Here is a 13078-nt window from a genome sequence, read left to right as displayed (position 1 = left end):
TCCAATACAATGCTTACATTAGTGTCACCTGGCATAGAAGGAGTATTAAATTATTGCTTCCAATACAATAGCAGGCGAGGTTGACACTTGTAAAGTTTATTTATTTCAAGTATTTATATGCCTTCCTTTCATCCCAGGACCCAAGCTGGGTAACACAACAGTGTAAAAGCTACAAAACAGTGGAATAAAATAAACATTAAAACGATCCATTAAGATGCCATTCATTTTTCCAGGTGATTATAATTAGGTCTTGTGTGAGAGTATCAGGAGCCAAAATAGGTGTCTCCTAAATCCAGTAGATTTATAAGAGTGCAACAGTGTTAAAGGATTGCATTGTATGTATATGTTACATTGTTTTGTAAAATTGGGTGGTGGGGGGGGAGATAAAACCACAAATATATAACAATCCAAATTAAAAATCAAGTTATGAATTCATCTGACTATGTAAGTCAAGTCAAAACCAAAGTGTGTTTTTTATCTTATTTATAAGTGTTTCTTATACGGTGGAAGGGATACTGTTATCACCAATCTGATAGAGAACTAGTAGTGAGTAATCCTACAGAGCAGTTTTTCCCCCCAACCAGAGTTCTGCAGGACATAATCAGGGATTTCATGAAAAATCATAGAATAAATAAATTAAAATGTTGAAATACAGGAACAATTCCAAATATCCCTTAAAACTTCAACTTAAAGTTATGTGTATCTTTACAAATCAATTTTCTTGACAATAAATTAGCTGTAATTGAAATGGCGCTTCCCACTATCAACTTTTTCTGGTTTGTAAATGTTTTCTTAGGTAGAAGTTCCTCAGGATATGAAAAGTTAATTTAGGGGTTTCCTCCATGGGAGAAAAAAGTTAAGAAACACTGCTAGGGAAGGACAGAGCAAAAGTGATGTGTTTCAATGACCTCTGTGGAACAGAGTTAACGTAGATGAGTGGGCAGCCGCAGCCACATCCACAGCATGTGGATGTGCTTAACTGTTTCAACAGATTTCAGTGCTGTCATTTCCCCCGTCCAATTTAAACTGTCAAGGGAAGTATATGCTATACTGTTCTTAAAATTTTACAGGTATTATTCCAATAAAATAATTTCCATAGAAAGCTTTGTAGTTGATTAAATAAATTAAATTAAAGCACACTTGGTTATTTTCCCCCAATCAAATATTGCAGCTCATGTTTTTGTAGCTATTGTGACATAACATTCACAGGGTGTTCTTTTAAAATGTCATTTACTAAATATAAGTCAAAATAAACCTGCTAAACCAAAACACACTGTATTTAGGGCATTAGGAAATTCTCTCTGCTGGTTTGAATCCCACTACTGCCATGAGCTCAGCAGGCGGCCTTGGGTAAGCCACTCTCAGCTCCAGCTCCCCAGCTGTATTGTAAGAACAATAATAACACTGACTTTGTTCGCTGCTCTGAGTGGGGCACTAATCTGTCTAGAAAAGCAGTATATAAGCATAGTTATTATTACTAAAACACACATCACTGGATATTGGGCCTAATGGACTATTATAGTATGATCCACCAGGAATCTTCTCATTTATTTATTTGAATTATTTCAACCCCTCCTTGTTAAGATTCAAGAGGGATGACTTAATAATAACATGTTGCAAACAAATAAAACACATAAGTTCCTCTCTCCACAAATTAAGTCTTTTAGATGGAGTGTGCAAATAAAATGATACTTTCTGTTAAGCCTAGCATGACTTTTCTACCTTCTCGGAGTCCTGATAGAGTAAACAGAGATCCAGATCAACAATGTTAAAGATGTATAAGTACAACTGTCCACAGGTAATGACTATTATTAATTATGTCCCAGGATATAATCAAAAGACTCAAGATACAGCAACAGCTCAGTGCCAGGATGAGAGGCCCCATGGGGAATTCAACATATACCACCTTGTTCCTTGGAGGGAAGATGGGAAACTAATGTAAGAAATTATCATTAGCATAGTGTAAAGGGTCTGAGTTTGTGTGTCGTATGAATGAAATTGACCTCTCTGATTTAGTCCCAAACAATAGTTACTCTGGCAATGTTATTCCTGAACCAATGCCAGCTATACCATCGGGGGTTCCTTCACTTGTTCATTCTGCAATGGGATATATCCTGTCATGTATCAAAAATGGGCATTTGCAGTTTACATCAAACAAACAGGTCAATTGCTACAGAAACAAGTTAATGAACGTAAGCAGGAGCCGTATTCAGAAACCCAAGGAAGAGCATTTCAGTCTTCCAGAATACACTGTTGCTGACCTCAAAGTCAGCACTCTCCAAAAAGGATTTCAAAGGAGGCCTCCCAATGGAAACTGCTAAATTCGACTTCATTAATTTTATAGCATCCAAAGAAGGCTCAGGAAAACTGACAATTTTATTAGTGTCTTAACATAACTAAATAATCGGTTCTACTGCCAGTTCCAGCTGTTATGAATGATTACTGTGCTGTAGTTTCCCATTTTGCATAGAAATGTCACAAACCACAGATTTAAGCCCACTTTTCCCCTTTTCTCTTGACATGTGAGCATCCACTTCACTGCATCTTACAAAGTGGACTCAAGCCCACAAAAGCTTGTGTTACAATAAATCAGAGTTTAGGCGCTATCAGACTTGTAAAAACAAAAGCAGTGTGATTGGTTATTAATTAATTAATTTTGATCAGTTATTTTTGTGACAGTACTCCACTTTTCTCTCCATTGCAGACCCAACACAGTTCAGCCACTTCAGAAATGAACTTCAACCATTTCATCCCTGGATAAGATAAGTATTTGCATGACTCGCCTATAAAATAGTTGATCATTCTCGGTTTGTATTTTTATAGAAATTGTTTATCTTTGGTTTTTAATTTTCCGTAATACTTATTTTTGGCATTGAAAGTTTTTTAAAAATCTGTATATATGTTGTTGTAGAACCACGGTGACACTGCATACAAAATGCTTAGGGATCCTTGAGTGAAATCAATTTCACTTCATCTTTTGTGATAGGGGGAAAACAAAGTAAGACAAAATGTAAACATCTTTTCCCTCTGCAGTAGGTTTTGCCCCTCCTTCCTCTATTATATTTGTACAATTATCATACTACCAATGCAGAGTCAGAGTTGGGAGGGGAATTGTTTGCATCCCTTTTCAGAAATTACTGTTGTATGCAGAATATTACTCGAGAGAATTTCATCAGTGGGTAGCTCCCTGGCTGTTAATGCAGTTATCATACCGCCATCTAAAGCAAACAGTTGAAAGGAATATTAGGAAACGGAATATAAAAATAATAGTAATATGATAATGTGTGTACATAAATCACTCCTCCTGTTGAATACTATCCACAGCTCTGCTTTCTAAAGGGATATTACAGCCTCTATTGATATGAATGGCCTGTTGATATGAGACCTATTGATATGAATGGCTTAAGTCTTAATGAGAACTATGATGTCACAAGGATGGTAAGACATCCGGGCAGACGCAGGACGACCTTGAAATGGATGCTTTAGGTGGGAGGGAGGGAGTAGGTTTGCAGATCATCAGGCAAGTAGGGAAATGCAGACTGCAAGGGACATTTTGGCACAGCAAAGCAGGCATTGGAAGGAGAAAGGAAGGCAAAGTCCCACTCCATATTCTTCAGGATTAGAATCCCTCATACATGTATATAATCCTAGTGACTACAGTTTGCAGTCAATCAAGATAGTCCAGATCCTCTCTTCCCCCCTCCCCCTAAGGAACACTAGCCCTGTTCAGAAATTACAGTGAACATACATAACAAACTGTGTAGAGTATAGACTTGATTTTTCTTTATACATGTGTTAAGTAATACTCATGTTACATTAAATGCATGTATAGATGAACATGTGGAGGAAACCGTGCACTAGTCTCCAGTTTCATTTGTGAAGTGAAAGCATTGGCTTTTTCTTACAAACAGATGTACACACATACATGCGAGATGTACATGCATTCACTGTAACATGTTAAAAGGGCTACTGTGCATTCCCTATGCCCTTATAAGGCTGGCTGCCTTGTAAAGTGCAACCAGTGGAAGAGCCAGATACAGAGAGTCTCTCTGCGCAAGACATCTTACACGGGGATGCTCAAGTGACTTATTTTCTGTGTAGTCTTATATTTATGTGTACTCTGTCTTCCTAGCAGTGCATGTGTATCCACAATAGGAGAACAAGTGTAAGGTCTTTCACTTGAGTGTCCCTGTGTGAGATGTGTAGAGAGACTCAGAGAGACAGACTAATGAAAGAAATGGAACAAAATGAAGGACGATCATGGGTTTTTTCCCCCCACTATTGACTGTTTAGAAGGGGAATTTGTTTCATTTTCATATTAAATATGAAACACCCGATTTTCATAATGGAATGATTAACTAAAGAAATGCACAAGTCTACTTTCCAGGTAGGACTACAGCCACCATTAAATGATGCCTCCTAGTCACCATCCCAGAAGGTGTTCCGGAAAGATACCATGATTGATGGTATCAGAAGCCTCTGAGACATCCTGGAGGAACAGAACAGTCAGACTCCTTCCGTCCACCTTCCAGTGCAGGTCATCCATCACAGCAACCAAGACCTTTTTAATCCCATAACTAGGCCTGAAATCAGACTGAAAAGGATCCAGACAATCAACTCCTCCCAGGAATCCTCGAAGCACACACAAAGCACACCAGAAGAGACACAAGAAATCAATCACGAGGAAGGATCTAATCTCTTTTTCTGACAGAGAGTGAGCCACTGATTAAGGCAGGGCCAGTTCACCACCTGAGAAATCTGAAGATGTTTCTTGGAGTTGCAAAATTCAGCAAGGACACAGACAACAGCTGGCAGCGATGCAAGAAAGAGTGATGAGTATGACCTGTACTTGTTGATTACCTCCTAAAACTGCTGCCAGTGGCAGAGGAGGAAGCAACAGGTACAGCCTTCCCCGCCATTCACATTGGCAGCAGTTAGAGGAATGATGAGCCCCAAAGGTGTTGCTACTACATAGGATCTTGTTTTTCTCCTGGCTGTGAGATCATGGGTAGGAATGTCTACTGCCACCACCTACCTCCTGTAGCTGTGATGTCATCAGCCAGGAGAAAGGCAGTGTATCTGGAGCTTATCTTTCTCTGAGACTATGCCTGTCATCTCCTCCCATCCAAGGTGAGTCCCTATAATGCTGCTTGTACAGTGGGAGTTTTGCTTGGACCCATAACGGTGGGCCCAAGCAGTTGCTATCTGCTTAGGGTGACAAAATCCCTTGAGCTGCCCTGGATTAAGAATCTGAGTCTCTCACATATTTCATGTAAATACGTGAAATAACTGCATCATTTCACAACTCACCAGCCTCCCCTGCACCAGGTAGCCCTAGAAAGGGGGAAATGCTGCCCCCCATTTCTATATAAGAAAGCACAAGCCTGCAGGCAAGAAGAGAACCCCTTGCCATTCCATTCTCTGGTGGGCTTTCTTTTCCTGTCCAGGTCTGACACAAAAAGTCAGTTCAGCTGGAAAATGAGGAGGACAGCCATCTTTGACAAAATTCTTGCCCATTAATGGAAAATACGCCATGGCTTCACATAGTGTTCTCCCTTCTGAGTATTTCATTATGGTATGTGACAGTAATGAGAACATCCAGGAAAACTGACAGAGCATCCTAGTTTACTGCTCTACTGGGGCAACCTATGCTTAGGTTTAGCAGCTAAATTAAAAGCTCAGACGTTTTCCTGTGTAGCTACTAAGCAGCTGTTACCGCGACACCCTATAACTATGTGGAGGAATCTGTTGTTCATTTTCAGTTCTTTCACACAATGGTGTCCTTTTTCTTTACAGTCCACTAGACAAGAAAGCCCTTAAGAAGTTCTCATATTTTCTGTTGCTGGCATGAATAGCAAACAATTGCTCAAATATTTAAAAGGGTCATGCTATATGCAACATTTTTTTTCAGTTGTCAGCATTTACTTTAGCTTTGCTATTTGCCTTCAATATTTATTTCTATTTTGAGTCAATTTAATTGTATCTGTTTTATGTTTATTATTACATTTCTCCCCCCATCCCGTGGGTTCAGGGTGGCTGACAGCAATCTCATTAGTACATCTCAACTGTCTCAAAATAGTTCACAATCTAATTGATAGATAAGGATGCCTTAAGGAAACAAAGGAAGGCAATGAATCTGAGGAGATAAGGTTGGATAGAAATGTTTTAAATAAACATTTAGGACCCAGTATCAATGGTCAGCATAACTGGACACCTGCCTGGGGCCAAACATTGGGAGGTGATCTACTCATCTAATGAGTTACTGGCTGTATTACTCATTGACCTCCTGATTTTAGCTCAGTGCTACTATTTTGTTTAGCTTTCTCAAGCACGCCAAAATTACCCAATCATGGGCTCGAGCAACAGCCACTGGAGTTCTCTCTCTCTCTTTGAGTCCACTAGGTGGCAGCTGTCAGGAGGAAGAACAACAGCTACTACCAAAATCTGAGCCCTCTCTCTCAGCTGTGTCCACTGACAGCAAAATTTCATTTCATTTATTGGAATTTTAGCCCGCCCTCCTCTCAAGCAGACTCAGAGAAGGTTACAGCAGGATATAATTTCAATTACAATTAAAACATAAGAAAACTGACCAATCATAAAATACAGTAAAATCCAATAGGCTCACTGATTCTGTGGTACTTTGCTGGTATCTGGCTGGACAGAGCTCCATATGAACTGCCTCTGAGCTCCTCAGCAATTTTGTCCCTTGGGCCGGAGGCCAGTCCCAGACACAAGGGCTGTCCCCCCCCCCAATCTTTCTCTAGCCCTCTTCCTTTATCGGCAGCACTAGACTAAGAAGTGAAAAAAAATGCAAAGTCCAAGGTCAAGACATTGAAGTTGCAGATTACCTTATGTATCTATTCATAAAAGCTCAGATACTCCAATGTATTTAGACAATACTTATTCAGGGAGAAACAAGTAAAAAGTCATTAACTCCCTAACAACTGAGCTCCATTTTACTACATATGATAGAGTTTATACTTGCATTTTTTTTCAGTTTGTTTGGCTTACCTCCCACACAACCCATTTAACTGTGACCTAACACACAGCCTTTTAACAGTTTGGCAGAGCAATATTTCTGAGAATCAGGCTGCCATTTAATGGCATTCATATTACCTGATTCTTGACCTGTAAAACTATCCTCCACCATTGTTTAAGACCAAGCAGCGGCAAGTGGGCACTTGCTTGCATGCCATGACCTGCATGGCTTTAATTGCTGAACTGTGCAAGTGATGCTAGAAGAGACGGAGTTGACTACTAGGCCCACTTTTCAGCGAATGAGTTCTGTGCCTTAAGCACTCTGCACCTGGTATCCATGAACAGTGGTCCTCCTCGGAGACACGGCTGCTGAAGTGCTGTGTTGCAAAGCCTACTTTGCCAGGCTGGGGCTGGTAAAACCCACATCACTTTTGGCATGGATTGATTTATTGGAGGTAAAGGAAGCAGGCTCTTCTCTGAAGAATATGCTTGTGCAAAGAAAAAAAAGTTGATATACAGTAAAGAACACCCCAAGTCAAAGGACAACCACCTGGAGAAAGAGTTAGTGTTTGTTACTTTCAGAGTTCTGGGGAAAGGAGACAACCTGCTCCTTTCTCCTGCTGCTTCAACTGCCCAACTTCCTCAGCAGCAGCCTGGCTATTCACTCTGGTCTTCCATCCCCTGCAGAACAGAGATTCTTACCGCAATCAAAAAATCAGCAGGAGTCTGGTGACTCCTGAACGGTTTTATTCTAGTGCAAGCTGGGCCCCCCCCCCTTCATTGGATGTATGAAGTAGATGCATGAGCTGACCTCTTCATGCATCTGATGAAGCGGGCTTTGTCCAGAATAGTCCTTATGGTACAACAAGACTCCTGCTTAACTTTTCTGTGAAAGTGTAACATGTACCCCTCTGGAATGTTACTACAACAGCAGAGACAGCAGGGAAGGCAAATTTATTTCTACAAAACAAGGGCAGCAGAAGCTACACCTCTCAGTAGCAAGAGCAGGCTCTGATCACATGAGATGGTCCATAACCAAGGACGGGCTTAAATTCATTGGCAAGAATGCAAGTTTATTCTGGCTGGGGTTGCACTTACTTGCAAGGAGCAGGCTCATGGCTTATGGGTGCTGCTCGTTCCACACCAAAGGTTGGGGTGCTTTTTACCAGCTTTCACTTATACACTGACTTTAGTCTTTCGTTGAGATGTAAGATTGGCCATGCCCTGATTACAAATGAGTTAGATGACTTTTATGCATTTTATGTGGGGCTACCTTTTAAGGCAGCTCAGAAGGCATCCAATGAGCACAAAACGTAGTAGTAGTAGTAGCAGTAGCAACAACAACATTTGATTTATATACTGCCCTTCAGGACAACTTAATGCCCACGCAGGGCAGTTTACAAAGTATGTCATTATTATCCCCACAACAAAATACCTGGTGAGGTGGGTGGGGCTGAGAGAGCTCCAGAGAGCCGTGACTAGCCCAAGGTCACCCAGCTGGCTTCAAGAGGAAGAGTGAGGAATCAAACCCAGCTCTCCAGATTAGAGTCTCGTGCTTTTAACCACTACACCAAACACCAGATTGTATGGTGGTATTGGTTATAGAGATTGTTTCATCCCTGTAAGAACGAACTTTACTGATTGCTCGTTTATTTCCAGACATAATTCAAAGGGCCAGTTCTTACATGCAAAGCCCTAATTAACATAGGGCTACGGTCCTTGAATCTTCTTCCATATCATCCGGCCAGTCAGTTAAGATCTTCATTGCCTGCCAGTTAAGATAAGCACCATCTATGGAGGTGAGTTGCATGATGCCCAGAGACAGGGCTTTTTCAGCAGTGCTGTTCCCTAGAAGTTTGCCTGGAACTAGTCTACTATCATTTAGGCACAAAAAAGCCTTTATTTGCTCAGGCCTTTGGTTGTTTCTTCTAACCCTTCTCTTGATTCCATTTGATTTTACCCATTTAGTTGTTTTTATTTGACTGTCTCTGTTTCTTATGGGACATTGTACTGCTGCAATAATTTTTATGCAGGTTGTATAGTTTTAAGGCATTGTTTGAGATTGCTTTAACTGTTGTTCTTTTTAATTTTGGGAGAAAGTTTACAAATGAGTTTACATAACAAAGAGGAAAAATGAATACACACACACACACACCTATCATATATACCTAGGTATCATATAGACCTAGGGTTGCCAATTCCAGGTTGGAAAACTCCTGGAGATTTGGGGGCAGAACCTTGGGGGAGGTGGGGTTGGGGAGAGGAAGGGCCTCAGTAGGGTGTAATGCCATAGATTCCACCCTCCAAAGCAGCCATTCTCTCCAGGGGAACTGATCTCTGTTGTCTGGAAATCAGCTGTAATTCCAAGAGATCTCCAAGCTCCTGTAATAACCTGAGCTTCATAAATACATTGTAATACTTCTTGCTTACATTTTTGTTGGATACCTCTTTTTCCAATAATCAATAAAAATCAGCATTGCTAAATGAACATTTCATGTTCTTTTAAAAATATTGTTTATAGTTTTAATCTGTGAGCTGCCTTGAGCAGATTCTAGAGAGGTAGCTAATAAATCATCTAAATAAAACTAAATTGATGGACAGATAAGCCGCAGAACCATTTTCTCTTGATATGAGTAATATAAGTAAGTACAAGTGGAGACCCATGGAAAATTTAAAAAGGAAAGGATACCTCAGTCTCTGTTTTCTCCTTGTATGTGTTTTTGCCCCCTTGCTGCTGTTCCCCACCATCCTCCACTTTTTCCACATTCCTTGCTTTCACCACTATTGCCTCTCTTGCCCTATCTTGCTAACATCTTCCTTCCTTCACTGCATCTCTCCTTCTCACTTGCTCTCCCACTGCTTCTACTGCCACTCTTTCCTAGCTAGCTCACCCACTGTCACCTCTCTCCTTCTTATATCTCTCCTTCCCTTGGCAATAGTTGCCTGTCTGCCCACTGCAGCTGCTGCCTTCTCCCATTATTGTTTTCATTTTTGCTACTTCCCCCTTTCCCATTTTGTTCCATTTTGTTCCTATGGCTGCCTGCAACAATGTGTGTGGTGTTCTCAGGCAACCCTCAAAATGGCTTCTGAGTTGATCTTACTAGATAATTGAGTAAATGTGTTTCAGACAACTCACTTTATACCCTGGTGCACCACCAGAGGGTGCTGCCACAGAGGAAAGCCCAGGAAACAAACCATATCACTCCAGAAAACATCCTGTAGTGGGAAGCCCAGGCCGGGAACAGGAGCGGAGCAGGTGGCAATGCCCTCCCCACACCTTAATCCTGCTGGTATTAGGTGCGGAGCAGGTAGCAATGCCCACCCCCCACCTTAACCCAGCAGGTATTAGGAATGGAGCAGGTGCAATGCCTGTCCCCCCTTCAGCCAGCTGGTATTAGAAGTGGAACAGATGGCAATGCCCACCATCACCTTAACCCAGCTGATATTAGGAGGGGAGCAGATGGAAATGCCTGCCTCCCCTTCAGCCAGCTGGTATTAGGAGGGGAGCAGATGGCAATGCCCACCCCTGACCTTAACCTAGCTGGTATTAGGAGTGGAGCAGGTGGCAATGCCCACCCCCACCTTAACACAGTAGATATTAGGAGCGTAAGAGGTGGCAGTGCCCACCCGTGCTTTAACCCAGCTGGTATTAGGAACAGAGCAGAGTAATGCCCACCCCCACCTTAACCCAGGTGGTATTAGGAGCGGAGAAGGTGGCAATGCCTGCCCCCCTTCAGCCAGCTGGGATCAGGAGCGGAGCAGGTGGTAATGCCTTCTTCTGCCTTAACCCAGCTGGTATTAGGAGTGAAGCAGGTGGCAATGCCCACCCACCCCACCTTATCACAACTGGCATTAGGAGCAGAGCAGGTGGCAATGCCCACCCCCACCTTAAACCAGCTGGTATTAGAAATGGGCTTTGTTTCTAGTGTGATATAATGTTGCAAGATCTCATTTTTCCTCAGTATGTTTGTAGATGAATTCTGAATATGACCTTATTTCATGGATTTTTCAACCCACATGTTTGACCACGTTCAGAATTAGATATAAAAATTGGGAAACCCTGCAACATCTCATTTTCCCTTCCCCATGATTTCCTTTTTCTCTTCTTTGAAAGCCTCCATAGCTGCCTTTTCCTGCTTCCTTCTCTCATTCTGACCCAAAACCAATCTACTTTTATATGCTCCTGTCTCCACCATTCCCTCTTTCACTCCCCATGTCATACCCAACCTGGTAAAACTATAGGCCATTTGTTTGTTGCCAGCCACTGGGCTGGGCCCAGTTGTGGGTGCCAGCTGCTGAGCCAGGCTAGTTGCACAGTGGGGAACTTGCAAAGACTTGTAGAGGGCACCTTGCTTTCCCCTGTATCCCTTTCCCACACTATTTCCTCTCTCTTTCCTCCTGGCTACCCCATTTCCATCCAGTGAACTTCCACAGCAAGGTAGGAACTTGAACCTGGGTTTCCCAGCTTGTAGTCTGAAACACTTAGCACTACATTACTTTCATGGGGTTACTTCTGGGTAAGCCAGGCCTGGGTAAGTAAAGGAAGTCCTGAGACAATAAATTGCCTGGTTGTTGCTGCCAGGTCTGACTCTGATGAATCCTCTTTCAAAGGCCAAAATTGCACTGAAAAGGTCCCAGCCCCTTCTGCCATTTATTGACAGAAACTAAGCCTTGAAGGATGGCAATACTGTTGTGGTTGTTTAGCAACCCCCATAATGGCTACCAAGATCTCACTGCTTCTATTATTTTGGGTTGGACTTCCACCAATATTATTATTATTATTATTATTTTAGATTTTAAACATGGGGCTTTTCTCAGGTTTGTAGAAAGATCTGTCTTGTCTGTTCATGGCTCCAATTTCTAGATTTAATATCACAGATTTGACAATGTTGTGAATTAGTTATATTTCTGCTGAGTAATAGTATAAGTTTTACTGTTATTGTACACCTAAGTTTCAAAAGCAATACTGCAAGGAATGGAAACGTAACACCAACTCTAGAAGCCTTATGTAAATCTGTATATTGGTTTGGTCTTTTCCTTTTTCAGAGGAGGGCTGAGAGAATCCGAGAACATTCAGAGTAAATAGGAGTATGGAGAATTGTTCTTGTTTTACCATTCAACCTCTGAGCAGAGTTGCGTCCTTCTTATTCCAGGGAAGTCAGTGGGCTTTTAACTGCATAGCTCTGCTTAGGAATGCATTATTAGAGTCTTATTTTAACATTTAATTCTTCTTTTGGACACCTGGCTGCTTGATTTAAAATAGTAACCGTGCCACTCAGAGAAAAGAGATGTATCATTGCTTTAATGCCACTTTTTGTGTGTGTCGTTTTGCACTGTCATGCCAGAAGTTCAGCACTGGAGTGAGGGACAGCTCAACCCATAATCGCATTATGGCATGACTAAGCCATACAGCGCTCCAAACATCATTGTAAAGAAAGGTGGTATGGCAGAACAGGCCAGCCACATCTCATAGGGCTACTGGAGCCATGTAGGGCACCTCACTGACCCTTACCTTCATTAACTACCTCTGCTTTCTTCTTCACTGCCTCCACTAAGAGCTTTTCTGTTACCTGCATATCTGAATATGCACCTTTGCTCAACTTTATTGTCCAGTTTCATTTTAGAGACAAATTACTTTCTGCACAGTTCCATGGGTAATAGATAAACATATCCACAGAAGAGTAACTGTATCATTTAGATTAATAGTATCATATCTTGATACTATCTTCTCACCTGTCATTTCTTGACTGTCATCCTTGAATTGCCTCCCCTGCTTCTCCTTCCCTAAGACTGCATACTTGATATGAAAGGCATCAATTCCTGTGGTGGTGTGCACAATCATTTCATTTCTGTCACTGTCATTTCTGATCAAGCAAGCCTTGCAGGTTTTTAACATGTTCCAAAATCTTACAAAAGCTCTTTCCCAGAAACTATAGTGGGATGTATGTGTACACCATGGGCAATGTTTCTGATGCCATGCTGCCTTCAACACTCTGGAAAACAAAATGATTATTCCAAGTCCCAAAAACATAATGGATAATGATGGTAAGAAAGTAGAATAAGATCTAATGCCATTGTGGCAGGGAAGCTGGTGTGTATA

The sequence above is a fragment of the Eublepharis macularius genome, chromosome 4, assembly GCF_028583425.1.
Source record: "Eublepharis macularius isolate TG4126 chromosome 4, MPM_Emac_v1.0, whole genome shotgun sequence".
Lineage (NCBI taxonomy): Eukaryota > Metazoa > Chordata > Lepidosauria > Squamata > Eublepharidae > Eublepharis > Eublepharis macularius.
Note: the sequence above shows the minus strand (reverse complement) of the source record.